Genomic DNA, 16,254 nt, shown 5'->3' with positions numbered 1-16,254 from the left:
TTCAATAATACTTATCCATTTTATAAAATTAATGATTAAGAGATTAACGATACTCTCTTATCTTTTGAGTTGTTCTGTCGTGGATCGATCGCTTACGCCGATCAGGCATACTATGTATAATGATTCACCGTTCATAATAAATAAAAAGATAAAATAAGAGTCACTCCAATTTATCATTTTGTGTTTATTTTACTTTTGCTATTAAATATAATTATTTTTTCAATGTTTAAATTACTTATACTCCCTCCGTTTCACAAAGAGTGACCTGGTTTGACTTGGCAAAAAGTTTTAGAAAATAAAGAAGACTTTTGAATAGTGTGGTCCTAAATTAAAGTTATGTCAAATGTACTAAATTGCCCTTCAATCTTGTGGCTTTAAACATGTCACGTGAAAAACTGAAATTAAAATGTTACCAAAAAAGGAAAGAGATCATTCTTTTTGAAACAGACTAAAAAGGAAAGGAGGTCATTCTTATTTAAACGAAGGGAGTATTTAATAAAGATAATTTAGTAAAATTACTCTTATCATTTATTATTTCTTAATTCTTGTGTTAAGTTAATAATGGACAGATATTATTCAGAGAGAGTAATTACCAACTCCACCAAAACAAAACAAAATGAGTCAATGTATTTTAAATTTGTTGAGGGAGTGGGAGAAGGATCAAATATGTGAGACATAAAAACCATATAAATAGTTTAATATTTTTCATTTTATTTAATAAATAAAAATAATAACATATATTAACTATTTTTTCTTTCACTTTCTTATGTATTAGGTATGAGTTTCTATTTCTAATCATGATATTATGTACCTTTTCTTAATTAACTATTTAAAATCTACTTTTCTACATTAATAATAGTAAATTTATTTTACTAATTTTAAGAATGATATGATAAAAGAAATCAAATTTAATTATATATTTATACGTTATATTACTTATATTTAATATAAAATTGTCCAAAATTTTAGTCGAGGGTTGGTATAATAGTGTTAAAGGAAATAGTAGAATATATATTTTGTTAAAAAATTATTGCAGGTCATTAAACTTTACATAAAACATAAAATTAATATTATATAAAAAAATTATTTAAAATAGTCAAATTAATCCTAACATTTTCTTTGATTTCCCTTTTAGAATTTTTATCTTTTTCTAATCTTTTTTAAAGCAGAATCTTAAAGTAGATGTGAAAGAAATTAGTACCAACTACTTGACTTAAAGAACCAAAGAAAAATTAAAATTATAAAGTAAATAATAAGTAATTTCTCATGGAAAATCTTCTTGTTCAACAGAGTAAAAATCATACCTACGTTGTATAGGATTTTCACCCAAAGTTCATTAACTCCTACTGTAATGACCCATCACATCATCATTGAAAATACCTGTTATAAAATGCCAGAGTCTGAAATTTGATATACCTAGTCAAGTTAAGTCAGAATTCGCTCCGCCTTAAATAACAAAACAATTCTTTTACGCGGGGAGAACAGGAAGGGAACTACCTAAGACCTCTATAATTGTCCGTTGGCCTCTATAACCTAGGCCTTATGTAGCAGGCCTTGAGTTGCCTTGGCGACACCCAATAGTTGCCCTAGCAAAAATAAATCATTTTTCTTCTCAGTTCAAGCTCTAAAGGGGTTGTCTCCTCCTAAAAATGTCGTAATGCTATGCCTAAGAGAGAGAAAACCCCATAATATAGAGGCAAAACTCTCAAGAAATACATCTCCAAAGCCTCATCATCACAAAAAAATTCTCCAATCTCACTCGAACGGAACTAAGGGATAAATATTTGTGCACTCTGTAGCAACACCTTGATGTGTAGGTAGGCTATGATTTACGAGTAGTAGAATGAGGTCAGAAAGCATGTATAAAATATAAATTTGACAGAAGAATCAAGATTAGTCCTGCGAGCATGTCGTTTGGATGAATAAAATATGAAATTAAGTAAAAGACATAATTGTGCAGTAATGTGTTCTTTCCTCGATGGGTGTTTCGTGTCGATATGACCTATGTGTTGAACTATAGGTTAAGAAAGTAGAGATAGGTAAATTTAAAGAAACTATATGATCTCGCAACTGAGAAAATAAACCTAACTATCATTAACAAGGATGAATATGTCGTAGTGAGGGCATGCATGCATAATAATATTATTTAGTCATTGTTAGACTATTCATCATGATAAGGAAGAAGAATTTATGGGATTAATTGGAGTTAGGATGGACTTAAATTCATGTATATTGTTAAATGTTTGTTGATTGATCCTGAGACAAAATTGAACTTCATGATGTGATTTTGATATTTAAAATTGCATGAGTTATCACTTAATGAAATTATTGAATTTCTTGTGTTGCATGTATATCTGTTGTTGTATATTGAGTTTTGTATGTGTGAGAGATAAGCTTACCATGGAACTTACAGTGTGATGAATGGCTCGAAACCAATATGAGCTTCCGAACGAGCAGTTACATATATTCAGTGGGTTGGATACCACACTAATATGGTACAAAAACGAAGTTGATCCCCTACATAGCATGGCTATTGAGCTTAAATAAGCTCGTTTGTACACCTAGTGGTGATGTGTGAGTTGTTATTGAGATTTTTAGACTTCTATTGTTACATTGAGATATTTGATGGTTGTGTGACCTATTACCGTATATGATCTATTATGTGGTGAGTATATTTGTTGATTGGCTAATTACTGTTATATGTTGCATATTATGTACTTGATAGGACTAATCGCTAAATATACTTATCATATAAATTAAAAATCTTGTGGTTTAGAATATTAAGTTTGATGAATGAAGGTGATTGTGGTGGTATAGGTCCTTCATGTTAAACTTGTGATTTCTATATTAAGTGGCATTATTTAATCCTGATGATACTTATCAGTATGTGTGGCAAACTAATACTATTCTTGCTACATCCTTTTAGGGTGTAGATGCGTTATAGGTTGACTAGAAATCTCTTATGTGAAGCAATGAATAACCATCCTCAACTTTTGCGCATCTTTTTTCGGCAAAAATTGTCTCTTTTTCCTCTTATTTCATTTAGAAGCAATTATCATGTCTAAAGTAGATCCTGTGAGTTGATTTTTTTTAGTTGCATTAAGTTACTTATTAACGTTATGGGTCTTCGTAAATTTGTCCATAAATTGTAGGTGTATTTATTTAAAAGGTTTGTAACTGATTTTTTTCCTTTTGCATATTTTTAGTTGGGTGGTAAGGATTCATATATCTTATTAGGAATAGGGTAGGTGTTTGCAAAATCCATAATTTGGACCATTGATGAGTCAAGGATTTATGACTCATTTAAGGCTTCCAATTCACCAAAAGTAGTGTCCTCAATGCCCATTTATATTTTTGTGCTATCAAAATGTATTTGTATTTAAGTTATGGGAGCATAAGGATATTATAGAGATGAAAGGGATCAAAAGAAGTCAAATTTTTTAAATAAGTAGGCAAAAACTACATTGAGCATAGATAAGGTGTCACGACCTGAGCCTACACCCTAGACGTGGCCGACACTCGAGAACCATTGTTGGTCCCCGAGCGAACCCTCATCCTAGCTAACTACAAGCGGAAAACTAACTCAAATAATAATAGGCTTAAAACAAAATGAAATTCATTAAACCCAAATACTTATAAAGTCTGGAAAATACTCAATAGCAATAAATATAGTTTGTAAAACAACTAAAAAAAAAGTAAATGTTGAGAGACACCTCAACTCTGTCTATCTATGAAGCCGCTATTATTAAGGAAGGATGTCGGGACAAGACCCACGACATCTCAAAACTACTAACTAGAAAGTAAATGTGAAGTCCTCTGAAATACAAGGAGGCTTACCAAAAGCTAACTGGAGTATAAAGTGATCTCAACGAAGCACATGTTGATGACCCTGAACACCTGCATTTGCATCATAAAAGGATGTTGGTCGAATGACATTAGTATATATATTTGAATGCACGACTATGTAATATAGCCGAAACAAAATAACTGAATGAAAGGACTGTAATAAATACAGCATAAACGCAACTGAATGTAAATAATTACAGGAATAAAATCATTTAAACTTTACAAAAATACTTACTCATCTTTGAAACTCAACATAATAAGTGACATATTGTTGTTTGCCGTAATCAATGACACAACTTCCAATTCAAGTGTCTACGATCGTGCAATAGTATAATAACCCAACCAAGGGTTGGGGTCGTCCCAAGAGAGTGGTTTTGAGAATTTATAGAAAAATAAAATTAAGTTTTAACTAGTTGTAGCTAAAGACGTTAACGAGTAAAAACATAGTAAATAAAAGGTGGTGACACAAAGTGTCAAATATCAAATGGGGTTTTTGTCGCAAATATATAAAAACAACAAATTAACAATAGAATCTAAGCAATGAGAGGGGGATTCTTGGGATGTGACCGGAATACGGGTTAATCTAAAGTATTGGGTACATGCTTTCGATAGAAAAGTTATAGAGTAATAGTGACTAGGCTAAGATTTATGTGGAAATAAGTTCTCTCTTGAGCAACTTACCCCGTTTCAAATGGGTTCCTCTCGGACACCCACTTGTCGCATGAAGGCCAGCCTACACCTTACCCCACTTACTTTTTCGAGTTGAGTGTTAAGATATGGGACTAGGGCTCACCCTCTCGAGCTGAACCTCATGTCGACCTACTCCTTAGTCCATCAATTTAGTGGTCTTAGTTTTACAACCCCTCTCTCTCTCTCGGTCAAACCAAAAACACATAAAATAAACTTGTATTTGCAACTACAAATTCATTAGATTCATGCACAACCACTAAACGAATCACAATTAAACTACAAATAAACTATCAACAAGCATGACCCAACAAATATCTTAACCCATATTCGCTAAATCATACCCCAAGAATTGAGGGTTTTAGCCACACATCAAGAGATAGAAATTTACACCTAAATGAGTTTGCATTCAAATGGGTATGAAGATTTAAGTCTTGTTACAGGCCAAGAATGAAGAATCTAAGAGACTCAACTCCAAATCTTGAAGATAAAAACCCTTTTCTCCTTCAAGTCTCCAAAACCCTCTCACTTAGAGCAAAAAGTTGCTATTCTATTGTGAAAATTAAAATAAATGTTTGACTCTCTAAAAATTAATAAAGAGTTTAGTATTTATAGACTTTAGAAATTAGTGCTGGCGGATCGTTCAATGAGGTTAGTCAGAATCGGCGATTCGCCCTTTGGTGTAGTTCATAGACGTCTTGCACTAGCCTTAAACATCGTCGTGCTCTGTGTCGTTGGGTGACATAGTATTGCTTCGCGGAACTATTCGGTGACACGCCGACTGCTCCTTTCATCGCCTTTTTTATCCTGATCCTTCAGGGCTTCGCGTACTGGAACAAAGGGTGAAGTGCATCCCTTCGGCAAATCGCCAAGTGTGCTTAGCGATGCTCAGGTTTCAGCTTCTTCGTTCTTTTTAGCCTTTTTGTTCCTTTTTGCGCATAAGTGTCCATGCTTCCACTAAAACTTGAAATACCTGAAACTTAAAGGTTTTTATCAGATATTGAGATAAAATAAGCATTCGAGGAAACAATTTCTATTAAAATATAGCCCTAAATGAGTCTAATTTGTGGACTCATCAACACCCCCCAACTTAAACTTTTGTTTGTCCTCAAGTAAAACTCAAGTTCAGCAGTTCAAATAGGATGTCTCAAACAGTGCTACACAAGGCTCAATCGTGAATGCACACAACAAGACTCAATTTACTTATGCAGGAATCAATTGCGTAGTCAAAGATTCAAGTTGTGACACACCATTACCCAAGATTCTTATGCTCACAATACTTGCTCCTTGTGCAAGTTCAAGCTCACCAAAAAGTATCTAAATGCCCTCACATAAAGAATGATTCCATATTCACACACAGAGGTTAATCAATTCATGATCAGGAATCAAATGCAACCGCTCACACTCAAAATGAGGAACACAATGCATGTTTTCACCCATAGATTTGCCCTTATTTTCCAATCGACTTTCGATTCGGCTTACTCAAGATCAAAAAGGTCTTTCTAAGGCTTGTAATGGGGATGAGTGCAAATGTATGGTCATTTAGGCTCAGTGACTTTTTCCTCGTGAAATGTGGTAGTCTCAAGGCATTCCCTTCTTTTTCTTTATCAATTCTTTTTCTAGTGCTTCTAAGTCACCTTTTTATTCACCTCCATGGATTGCTTGGAAACCCGATTTTTTTTGTACTTTATTCCACAAATTTATTATTATTATTATTATTATTATTTTATTTTTGTAGGCGTTCCATTATTATGCAACACCATGGGTTAAGAGAGACTTTTCCTACACTTCTTGACTACTCCTTTTCCTTTTCACCACACCCCCAACTTAGGCTTTTGGCCTAAGTTGGCTATTCGCTAAACCACAAATCAAGAGGATTATAGGTAGTGGGTCAAGTAAGGTCTAGGGTTCATCAAGGTTCTTCCAAAGAAAGGTAAGGCTCAAAGGGTGTTCAAGAGAGTTTCACACGTTCACGGGTAGACCACAAAAGAGGTATATGTTAAATTTGGCTCACACTCTTTAAAGTTGTCTAAAGTCATCTCAAGAGGACACCTTTCTAAATCAATCAGACTAACGGGTCAAATTCTAGGTTTATTCATGCATGGTTCAAAGCACGATAATCACACAAAGCATCGACACTTAAGTCAAACAAGACTACACACTTTCGCTAGTGTGCAACGGTCATTAAAAGAGAATCAATTCGATAAATGGCTAATCACAACGAGATGCAAAAAGTTCGCATATTATGCAACCTTATTTGACCTCGCCGTAGCCGCGCATTCACGTTCGCTCAATTGAGAGCACTATGCAAGTCATCGGTATTGATCGAAACCAAGACTCAAATTTTTGCAACAGAACATCCACATTCAACTCACAAGGGGTGGCAAAAATGTGTGAAAAATTCAAAATTTTTCGGAAGAGTCAAAATCATTTGCAATTAAAAAATAAAAGGAGTCTCAAGCTCAAACATCCACAGAAAAGAAGATAAACATAATTTTGACATAGAACAACCCAAACATATACACAAAACACAACTATCAGCACAAAAGGTGTGGGCCTCACCCCACCACAAATAAAAATCATTTGTCATCAAATGCAAATAAAAGTAGCCAACAGTTAAAGTAAAGAAAGAACAGAGAAAAAGGTAAAGAGGGGATCCTGTCTACATGCTTGCTTCATCTGTCGGGGCATTGTTTCCTGATCCATTAGCCTGAAATTCGACAATGGTTCCCGAATTGTCATTCTGGTTCTCATTGTGTTCATTTGCCTTAGCTTCTGCAGTGATGTTAGGAACACCCATTCTATCCACGTCATGGCTCACAAAAAAAAATTATAGCTATGTAGACTTCACGTTTCCACGAAGGAATGGTGGGATCAATGGGGACCCTTCTATTGGAGCTTGCTTTCTTACTTTCTCTTCTTTCTTTTGCCAGTTCTGCTATCTTCTCGTCTCTTTTGAAATCTCGTGCTCTTACATGTCGGGGTGGCATGTCTCTCCCTACGACCTTTGGTGTAGCCATTTCTATAAAAGACTTCAAGACAAAGTTAGAAAATATTTAAACAAGTGCAAGAGAGTCATGGGTGTAGAATCGCTTTGCCAAGCTAGTTGGCGAAGTGCTTATCTAGCTAGGCTATTTGCTGAAAATGATGTACGAATGATATAAGGGCACAGACAAAAGGCGAACAAAAGGGTCGTTCGGCAAGTCGCCGAGTGCGACTTGCAATTTAGGTTGATCGCCTAAAGCCACAGATCACTCGATACTTACAGCATCCAGTTAAGGACGAAATGATAACATTAGGCGAATCGCTGAGCAATTCGGCGAGTTTTGTTTTCGCCGAACAACTAAACGTGTCTATTTTCAACCCATTTCTCTCAATGTTCACCCCGCAACCCAGATAGTTCAATTTAGGCTTAAATAAAACAATTTCAACGAAGACCCATAGAAGTTTCATATTTTTCCCCGTGTAAAAACTCAACTCAAAGCACAGTTGAATGGGAATCCCTCAAATCGCGCGACAGTTACTGAAGTATAATCAATAATACATGCAGTCTAGTAATTTAGAGACTCAGTAGCGATTTTACACTATCAATCATTATGCAAATGAGTACAATGTTAATATCCTAAATGTTGGGTTCGAGTTACCAACCTTTGATGCCGAATAGATACTAATGAAGTGCTACACATCAATGCAACCCAACTCCGAGAACAATTCATCAGCTAAAATACTCTAAAAGTACAATAAATAAAAGGCTAGAGTGCAGGTGTGAGTTTGATAGGACGAAAAAGTGAGAGAAAATGAATGAAATAGAACTTTTAAATCTGTGGCTTGCAAAAACCGTCCAGTTTCCTCCCATTCGGCGATGTCAGTCAAGTTCGCCAATTCACTCGGTGAAGCGCCAAGTGTCCAGCTTCTTAGCCAACTGTGACAGGATATGCTGCTCATGTAAGGATTCCAATCGATAGTCTACATCGAGATCGCCCACATGGTTGGCAACGCGCCACTAATTTTCTACAGACCGCCGAGTTTTACAGGATCCAAGCTGACAATGCCTTGCGTCAGACAACGGAAAGAGTCGTGCTCGCCGATCTTGTCAGCGATCCGCCAACTGGACTTGTTGCTTGCCTCCATATACTATTTCAATCACCTCCCTTACTTTATCCTGTACAAACAACACACCATTATTCTACTAGTAATTAGGAAATACTTAAAGGGTTTTGGGTTGCCTCCCAAACAACGCCTTAGTTAACGTCGTTGCACGACACAAGTCCACTTTCAGACCTCATTCTTTGGGTTACCATAGTATCACTAGGCAAACCCCCTTGTTGTCTCGAATTGAGATGAGACGAAATATGACCCATTTGGGTATCTAACTGCTTGATTGAAACTGAATGAGATGTGACAGTCTGGTTGAGGGTAGACACGTCTTCTTTCATGCCTTTCAGCATTTTGTTTGACCCTTCAACTTTTTAGGATACGCGAGAGCATATCCTCGAACCTACCACCTTCCGATTCCTTGGGCTTCTGACGCTCGTGGGGAGGCACATATTTATCTTTCTCCCCATCCTTCCAATTTGTATTACAGTCCCTTCATTCATGATCTCGATCCTTCCAGCCTTCGTCTCTAACCCATCCTTGGTTACCACCCTGCCCTGGGTAATTTAAACGATAGCCCCCGCCTTGGTTAGCTAGAAAATTTACTTCCTCGCCATGCATGGCTTCAAACTTCATTTCCTTAGGATTCGCACCCCCAACTCCCACAACATTGACACTAGGGCACCAGCCCCCATGACATTTTTGGATAAAATGTCAAGCTGCGTCATGATCTTGGCCATGTTTTGGTCTCTCTCATTGTCCTTTTCAACCTGCTCCTTAGATAGCTGAAATGTGACCGGTGAGACCTGGTCTTCGCGGGTGTACCACGCCCTGTTGATGGTTGTCATACCATCGAGAAGTTGAGCAGCTACTACATATAGTTGTTGCATTAATCCTCTGGGTGAGAGTTGGTCAGCTACACATTTGTTTACCGAATCTAGACTCCGATAGAAGTATTGAATGAGCACATTATCAGGTAGACCATGGGTTGGGCATTGTAGCACCAATTTCTTAAACCGGAGCCAAGTTTCGTGCAGAGGCTCTCCATTCAGACGCTTAAAGCTTTGGATGCTATCCCGAATAGTCATCATCTTTGAGGGAGGGAAAAATTGCACATTAAATGCGGTGACCAACTCCTCCCACGAAGTGATCGAGTTATGTGGCAACTTAGCTAGCCACTTGCACGCCTCCCCTATCAACGAAAAAGGGAATAGCCTTAAACGAACAGACTCCTGAGAGATGTTTTTGAACGAGAATGGTCCACACACATCTACGAAGTTTCGAATGTGTTCATGTGGGTCCTCATGAGCTAATCCACTGAAGAGTCCCTTTAGTTGCAAGAGTTGCAACATAGTGCTCGTTATGTGGAACACCGCATTTCCCTCAGCTAGAGATAGACAAATGGCTCCAACACCTCCCATGAGATGTGGAACATTGATGTTTGGCTTTTGGACATCGTTGAGGTTTTTGATGTCGTCTTGGTGGCCCACCTAGCTACCGTTGCTACCGTTAACACTCATGCTTTCTGAAATATTTACACAATTAACAGAACAAAACTAAAAATTAAATTAGTAAATTACAACTAAGAAGAAAACAAATTTTACTAATCTAAAAATTCTCAAATAACACCACTTCTCGGCAGCGGCGACATTTTGATGTTTGTCGTAATCAATGACACAACTTCCAATTCAAGTGTCTACGATCGTGCAATAGTATAATAACCCAACCAAGGGTTGGGGTCGTCCCAAGATAGTGGTTTTGAGAATTTATAGAAAAATAAAATTAATTTCTAACTAATCGTGACTAAAGACGTTAACGAGTAAAAACATAGTAAATAAAAGAAGGTGACATAAAGTGTCAAATATCAAATAGGGGTTTTGTCGCAAATAGATAAAAACAACACATTAACAATGCAATCTAAGCAATGAGAGGGGGATTCTTGGGATGTGATCGGAATACGAGTTAATCTAAAGTATTGGGTAATGCTTTCGATAGAAAAGTTATAGAGTAATAGTGACTAGGCTAAGCTTTATGTGGAAATAAGTTCTCTCTCGAGCAACTTACCCTGTTTCAAATAGGTTCCTCTCGAACACCCACTTGCCGCATGAAGGCCAGCCTACGCCTTACCCCACTCACTCTCTCGAGCTGAGTGTTAAGATATGGGACTAGGGCTCACACTCCCGGGCTGAACCTCATGTCGACCCACTTCTTAGTCCCTCAATTTAGTGGTCTTAGTTTTACGACCTCTCTCTCTCGAGCAAACCAAAAACACATAAATAAACTTGTATTTGCAGCTACAAATTCATTAGATTCATTCACAACCACTAAATGAATCACAATTAAACTACAAATAAACTATCAGCAAGCATGATCCAACAAATATCTTAACCCATATTCGCTAAATCACACCCCAAGAATTGGGGTTTTTAGCCACACATCAAGAGATAAAAAATTATACCTAAATGAGTTTGCATTCAAATGGGTATGAAAATTTAAGTCTTGTTTCAGGCCAAGAATGAAGAATCTAAGAGACCTAACTCCAAATCTTGAAGATGAAAACCCTCTTCTCCTTCAAGTCTCCAAAACCCTCTCACTTAGAGTAAAAAGTACTATTTTATTGTGAAAATTAAAATAAATGTTCGACTCTCTAAAAATTAATAAAGAGTTTAGTATTTATAGACTTCAGAAATTAGTGTTGGCGGATCGTTCAGCGAGGTTAGTCGAAATCGCCGATTAACTCGGCGATTCGCCCTTTGGTGTAGTTCGTAGCCGTCTTGCACTATCCTTTAACATCGTCGCACTCTGTGTCGTTAGGCGACATAGTACTGCTTCTTGGAACTATTCGGCGACACGCCGACTGCTCCTTTCATCACCTTTTTTATCCTGTTCCTTTAGGGCTTCGCGTATTGGAACAAAGGGTGAAGTGCATCCTTTGGGAGAATCGCCATGCGTGCTTGGCGATGCTCAGGTTTCAGCTTCTTCGTTCTTTTTAGCCTTTTTATTCCTTTTTGCGCCTAAGTGTCCATCTTTTCACTAAAACTTAAAGTACCTTAAACTTAAAGGTTTTTATCAGATATTGAGATAAAATAAGCATTCAATGACACAATTTCTATTAAAATATAGCCCGAAATGAGTCCAATTTGTCGACTCATCACATATAAAAATACACTTTAACTCTATAGGGAGATTCTCTAGCCGATTATCATCATTATGAGCTACGTGATGATTCAACACCTTGTCCACACTGCCAAAACTGTCCTATATCGTGCTAGGATATAGAAAATCGCAACTAAGTGGATCCACTAAGCTCTACCTAAAAGCATTAAGGATTCATATAAAATGCATGATCTTATACCCATATTGGCAAGACATGGTTTGTAGGGGTTGTGAGTTATCTGAATTCTCCTCTATATCAGTGTTCAATACTACTCCCAATAATGTATATTCTTGCTCAAATGTATAGAAATATATTATTTCTCTGGTTTGAGATAAATGTCAAACTATCCTCTTAAAAGAGGTAATTGCTCTAAAATATCTCTGAGACTCATTGCTCATTTAGAAAACAAGATTTCTCTTTGCTCAATGTAAAATTACATTTTGGGTTGAGATAATTACTCAAAAGGGGCCTCTTTAAGAGGTAATTGCTCCGTACTTAATCTTTCTGAAAACTCTTTTAACTTTTCTCAAAAAAAGTCTACTCTTTTATTCTTCATGCAAAAATGAAACATTTGGGAAATACTTAGTTCTTTTATACTCTTTCTCAAACTCCTCTTTACTTCCTCAAAACACAAATGTTAACTTTAAAAGATTCTCAAGATTTATAACTCCAAAGAGGGTTCATGCTGAAATATAGACATGAATTAATCGACAAAAGTATCTAAATAACAATATAGGAACCTCAATACTCAGAACTCAGAACTCAACGATACTACTCATCTCAAGACAACTTTATTCATATGGTTCATGCAGAAATATAGACATGAATGAATCAACTCAAGAATCTCAATGCATAATATATAACAATTAATAATTAGCAGTAGAATTTCAAAAAGAGTCAAGAACTCAAGAACTCAAAATCAACTCATCTCAAGAATACTCAAATCTAAAGATACAACCCTAGATTACTTTTTTACTGATTTGAAAGTAGATGTAGGGCGTGAGGACGAACTAGTCCAATACTATGATAGCCTTAGAACGATGTTCTTAGCGAAATCGATAAAAATCAATGAACACTCGAACCCTAGTTTTCTGTTCTTAGAACCTTGCTCTAATGACTTGAAGTGTTAATGAACATAAAAGAACTGATTAACACTTCTAAGCCCTTACTTAGGTGTAAAAATTCATGGTTTAGGCTTACAATAGGGGTTAAAACGATGTAGTTTAAGTACCAAATGCATATGGGAAAGACCAAAATGACCCAGCTTAAAAAACTGACAAGGTTTCTTAAAAGGGAGGTTTCATAGGCCGTTTAAGACTCCACGTTCTGTGAAACACTTTACGGGACGTGTAGCCGGCTATGAAACTTCACCTGCTCAACAAGGCTTCACTAAAACGGGCATAACTTTTTACTTCTAATTCAAAATAATGCAAACTTGGTGGCGTTGGAAAGAGGACTCAAAGACCTTTAATTGATAGGCCAAAAGCCACCTAATTCATTTTGTCCTGAGAGATATGGTCGTTTGAATTTGACCCAAGTAAAGTATCATATTAAAACTCAATTAGTAAGAAATTTTTCAACTCAACTTTGTGTTAGGTAATTCTAGTGACCTTACTTCATGTCATGCCTCGAGGCTACCCCTAGACGTAACACGAGACCTACGATCATGAGTGACCCCAAGCTAACCCTGAGTCTGGTATATAGCAAACATACTAAAAAATAACTGAGTAAATCATGTACTATGCAGAAGCTAAAAACAGTGGATATCTAAAACGGGGAAAAACCCAACTAGTCTAAAAATATATAAAATAATAGGAGTTTAGTGATAACTGAAACAACCATTTAACAGCTCAAGTTGAACCTACTACTATGTCTAAAAAGCCTCTAACTAAATTGAGTTGTTAGGACATGCCCCAAGCTAACTCTAACAAAACTGAAAACTGGAAATAAAAATGAAAAGTAAAGCATGTCTATGTCCTCGAAGTATAAGGACTCGCTACTGAAATTGCTTAATTCGGACTACATCATGAAATGATGTAGCGCAAAGTATGCGTCAATATTTGGAATGTACTAAGCATGCATGATACATATACTAGATGGAACAATAGATATATAATCTGAACAATGCAACACTGAGCAATGATATAATCTGAGCAAGTATATAGATACTGAAGTATAACTGAAAAATTAAATTGAATGCACTAACCAAGTACTAATCATGAAGATAACATGTTGAACTGATTACTAAAGTAAATGTTGAAAACCTGGTCAATGAGCTAAAAGTGTGACTGTCGGAGCTATTATTATCTGACATAAACCATGTGAGCTAAACCTAGAGTCCGATGTATACGCCCCATTGAAAGGACCCAATATACCTTGTCAGGGGTATAAAGGCATGATTGTGGTGTGATCACTAAAATTGATGCCCAATTGAGGGGACTTATAAACCTATGCAGACACGTAGTTCTAGGACTTTGAGGGTACGTTGAACCCTAGTCCAACTCGGTGCTAAGTTTCCTCCCAACTGAATATTCTTGAAGCTAAAATGCACCAAATACTGAATATCTCAAAATAATAGCATGCTAACTCATAATGCAACATTTATTTTATTGAGAACATGGCATTCAAAATCTGAAGAATAAATTTATGTCTGAGCCTAGCGAGTATAATTCATGAACTAAGATAAATTTACACAAGCTAGGGTTCTGAACTTCGAAGAACGGGATGCTCCGTCCAGTTCTGAGATGCCTCCGGCCACCACCGGAGATGTGCCTATGGAGGATGTTGCTGCTGTCGAGTCTAAGGCTGAGATCGATGAGGAGCATCTTGGGGATCGAGTTGCCACCGTCTATGATGATCTGGCTAACTTGGAGGATGCGATGTATGAGACTGCCCGCCAGACCTTCTTGAGAGACACCATCATGGCTGGGTCTAGTGGATCTACTGCTGATGTTACATCGGGCACTGATCCCTAGGATCAGAGTGTTGCACCGGGCATTGATTCCCCGATAGATGGAGCGACTGTGTAGACAGAACCCACTAGTAACATTTCACATGCCTGGTGACGAAATCTACGGAGAAATACTTTGGAATTCGGGGCTGAACTTCGAAGAACGCTTCTGCTTGTTGTTGGAAGAGATGGTCACCTCTTTCTCTTATTTTCGCTCTAAGTTGGGTGATTTTTGGAGAATGAGGGTTCTAGGTATTATCTGACTAGATTATTAGTCTTAGACTGAGTAAAATGACGTAGTTTAGACACCAAACGACGTAATTTAAGTGCCAAATGATAGGGGAAAAATACCAAAATGACCTTGACTTAAAACTCACGAAGTGCCATTTACGATGGGACTGGCGGAACATCATTAGGACCACGATCGGTCAATTGGGTCGTGGTTGTGGCCTTGCCCAACAGGGCTCTACTAAAACAAGCATAACTTCTTACTCCGAGTTTGGATTTTTGCAAACTTGGTGGCGTTGGAAAGAAGACTCAACGATCTTTAAGTTAATAGGTTAGGGTCCACCTAATTCATTTTGTGCTAAAAGATATGACCGTTTGAATTTAACCCAAAACTTGTAGGCTGAACTGCCCCATTCACGGTCCACTTCACGAACCGTGTGAATCACCACGGGCAGTGTAGGCAACCGTGAGTTGGGGTTGTACTGGATTTTTTCCACGATACACTTGACGGGTCGTGTGGGGTTCCATGGACCGTCTAGTGGTATGTGGTTCCTCATTGTCTTTGGGGAGTCTCTGACTTGCTTTCACAGGCATATTGACGGCCCGTGGAGGGGTTTGTGGTCCTCCATGCATGTTTTGGTGTGAACCATGACGGGGGTGTGATGTAACATTTCAAGCACACCTCATCCAATTCTAGGTGTTCAACGATCGTAAATCAGTATAAAACCCAACTAAATGAGTTGGGGTCGAATCCCACAGGGAGCGGTACGTGTTTAAGATTCAATTTGGAAGTATGAACATGGTCAAATCAGTCATAAGAACAAACATTTTCAAATAAAGACATCATTCAAATCAGGGGGTGACACGAATGTCAAAAGAGGGCTTTTGGTTTTGATTATCAACTACAAATAATGGCAAATAATACGAAATAACAATAATGAGACGGGTTCTTGGGATGTGATCCATTATAGGCTAATATAGGCAAATGGATAGTTGCAACTATTAGAAAATAGCTAGATATTAGTGAGTAAGCTAGGCTATAGAGGAGATAAACTTTCTCTCGAACAATTTACCTCGAATCAAGTTGATTTTTCTCGAACATCAACAAGCATTCAAAATAAGACCAGCCCACACCTTAATCCATTCACTCTCTCGAGCTGAATGTGTGGAATTGGGTTTATGATCCACTCTCTCGAGCTGAATTGAGGTCAACCTAATACCCAAAAGCCATCAATCAAAAATCTTAGTTCTAAAACCTCTCTCTCGAGCAAACCAAGAACACAAAGCTAGA

The sequence above is a fragment of the Solanum stenotomum genome, chromosome 2, assembly GCF_019186545.1.
Source record: "Solanum stenotomum isolate F172 chromosome 2, ASM1918654v1, whole genome shotgun sequence".
NCBI classification, from domain to species: domain Eukaryota; kingdom Viridiplantae; phylum Streptophyta; class Magnoliopsida; order Solanales; family Solanaceae; genus Solanum; species Solanum stenotomum.
Note: the sequence above shows the minus strand (reverse complement) of the source record.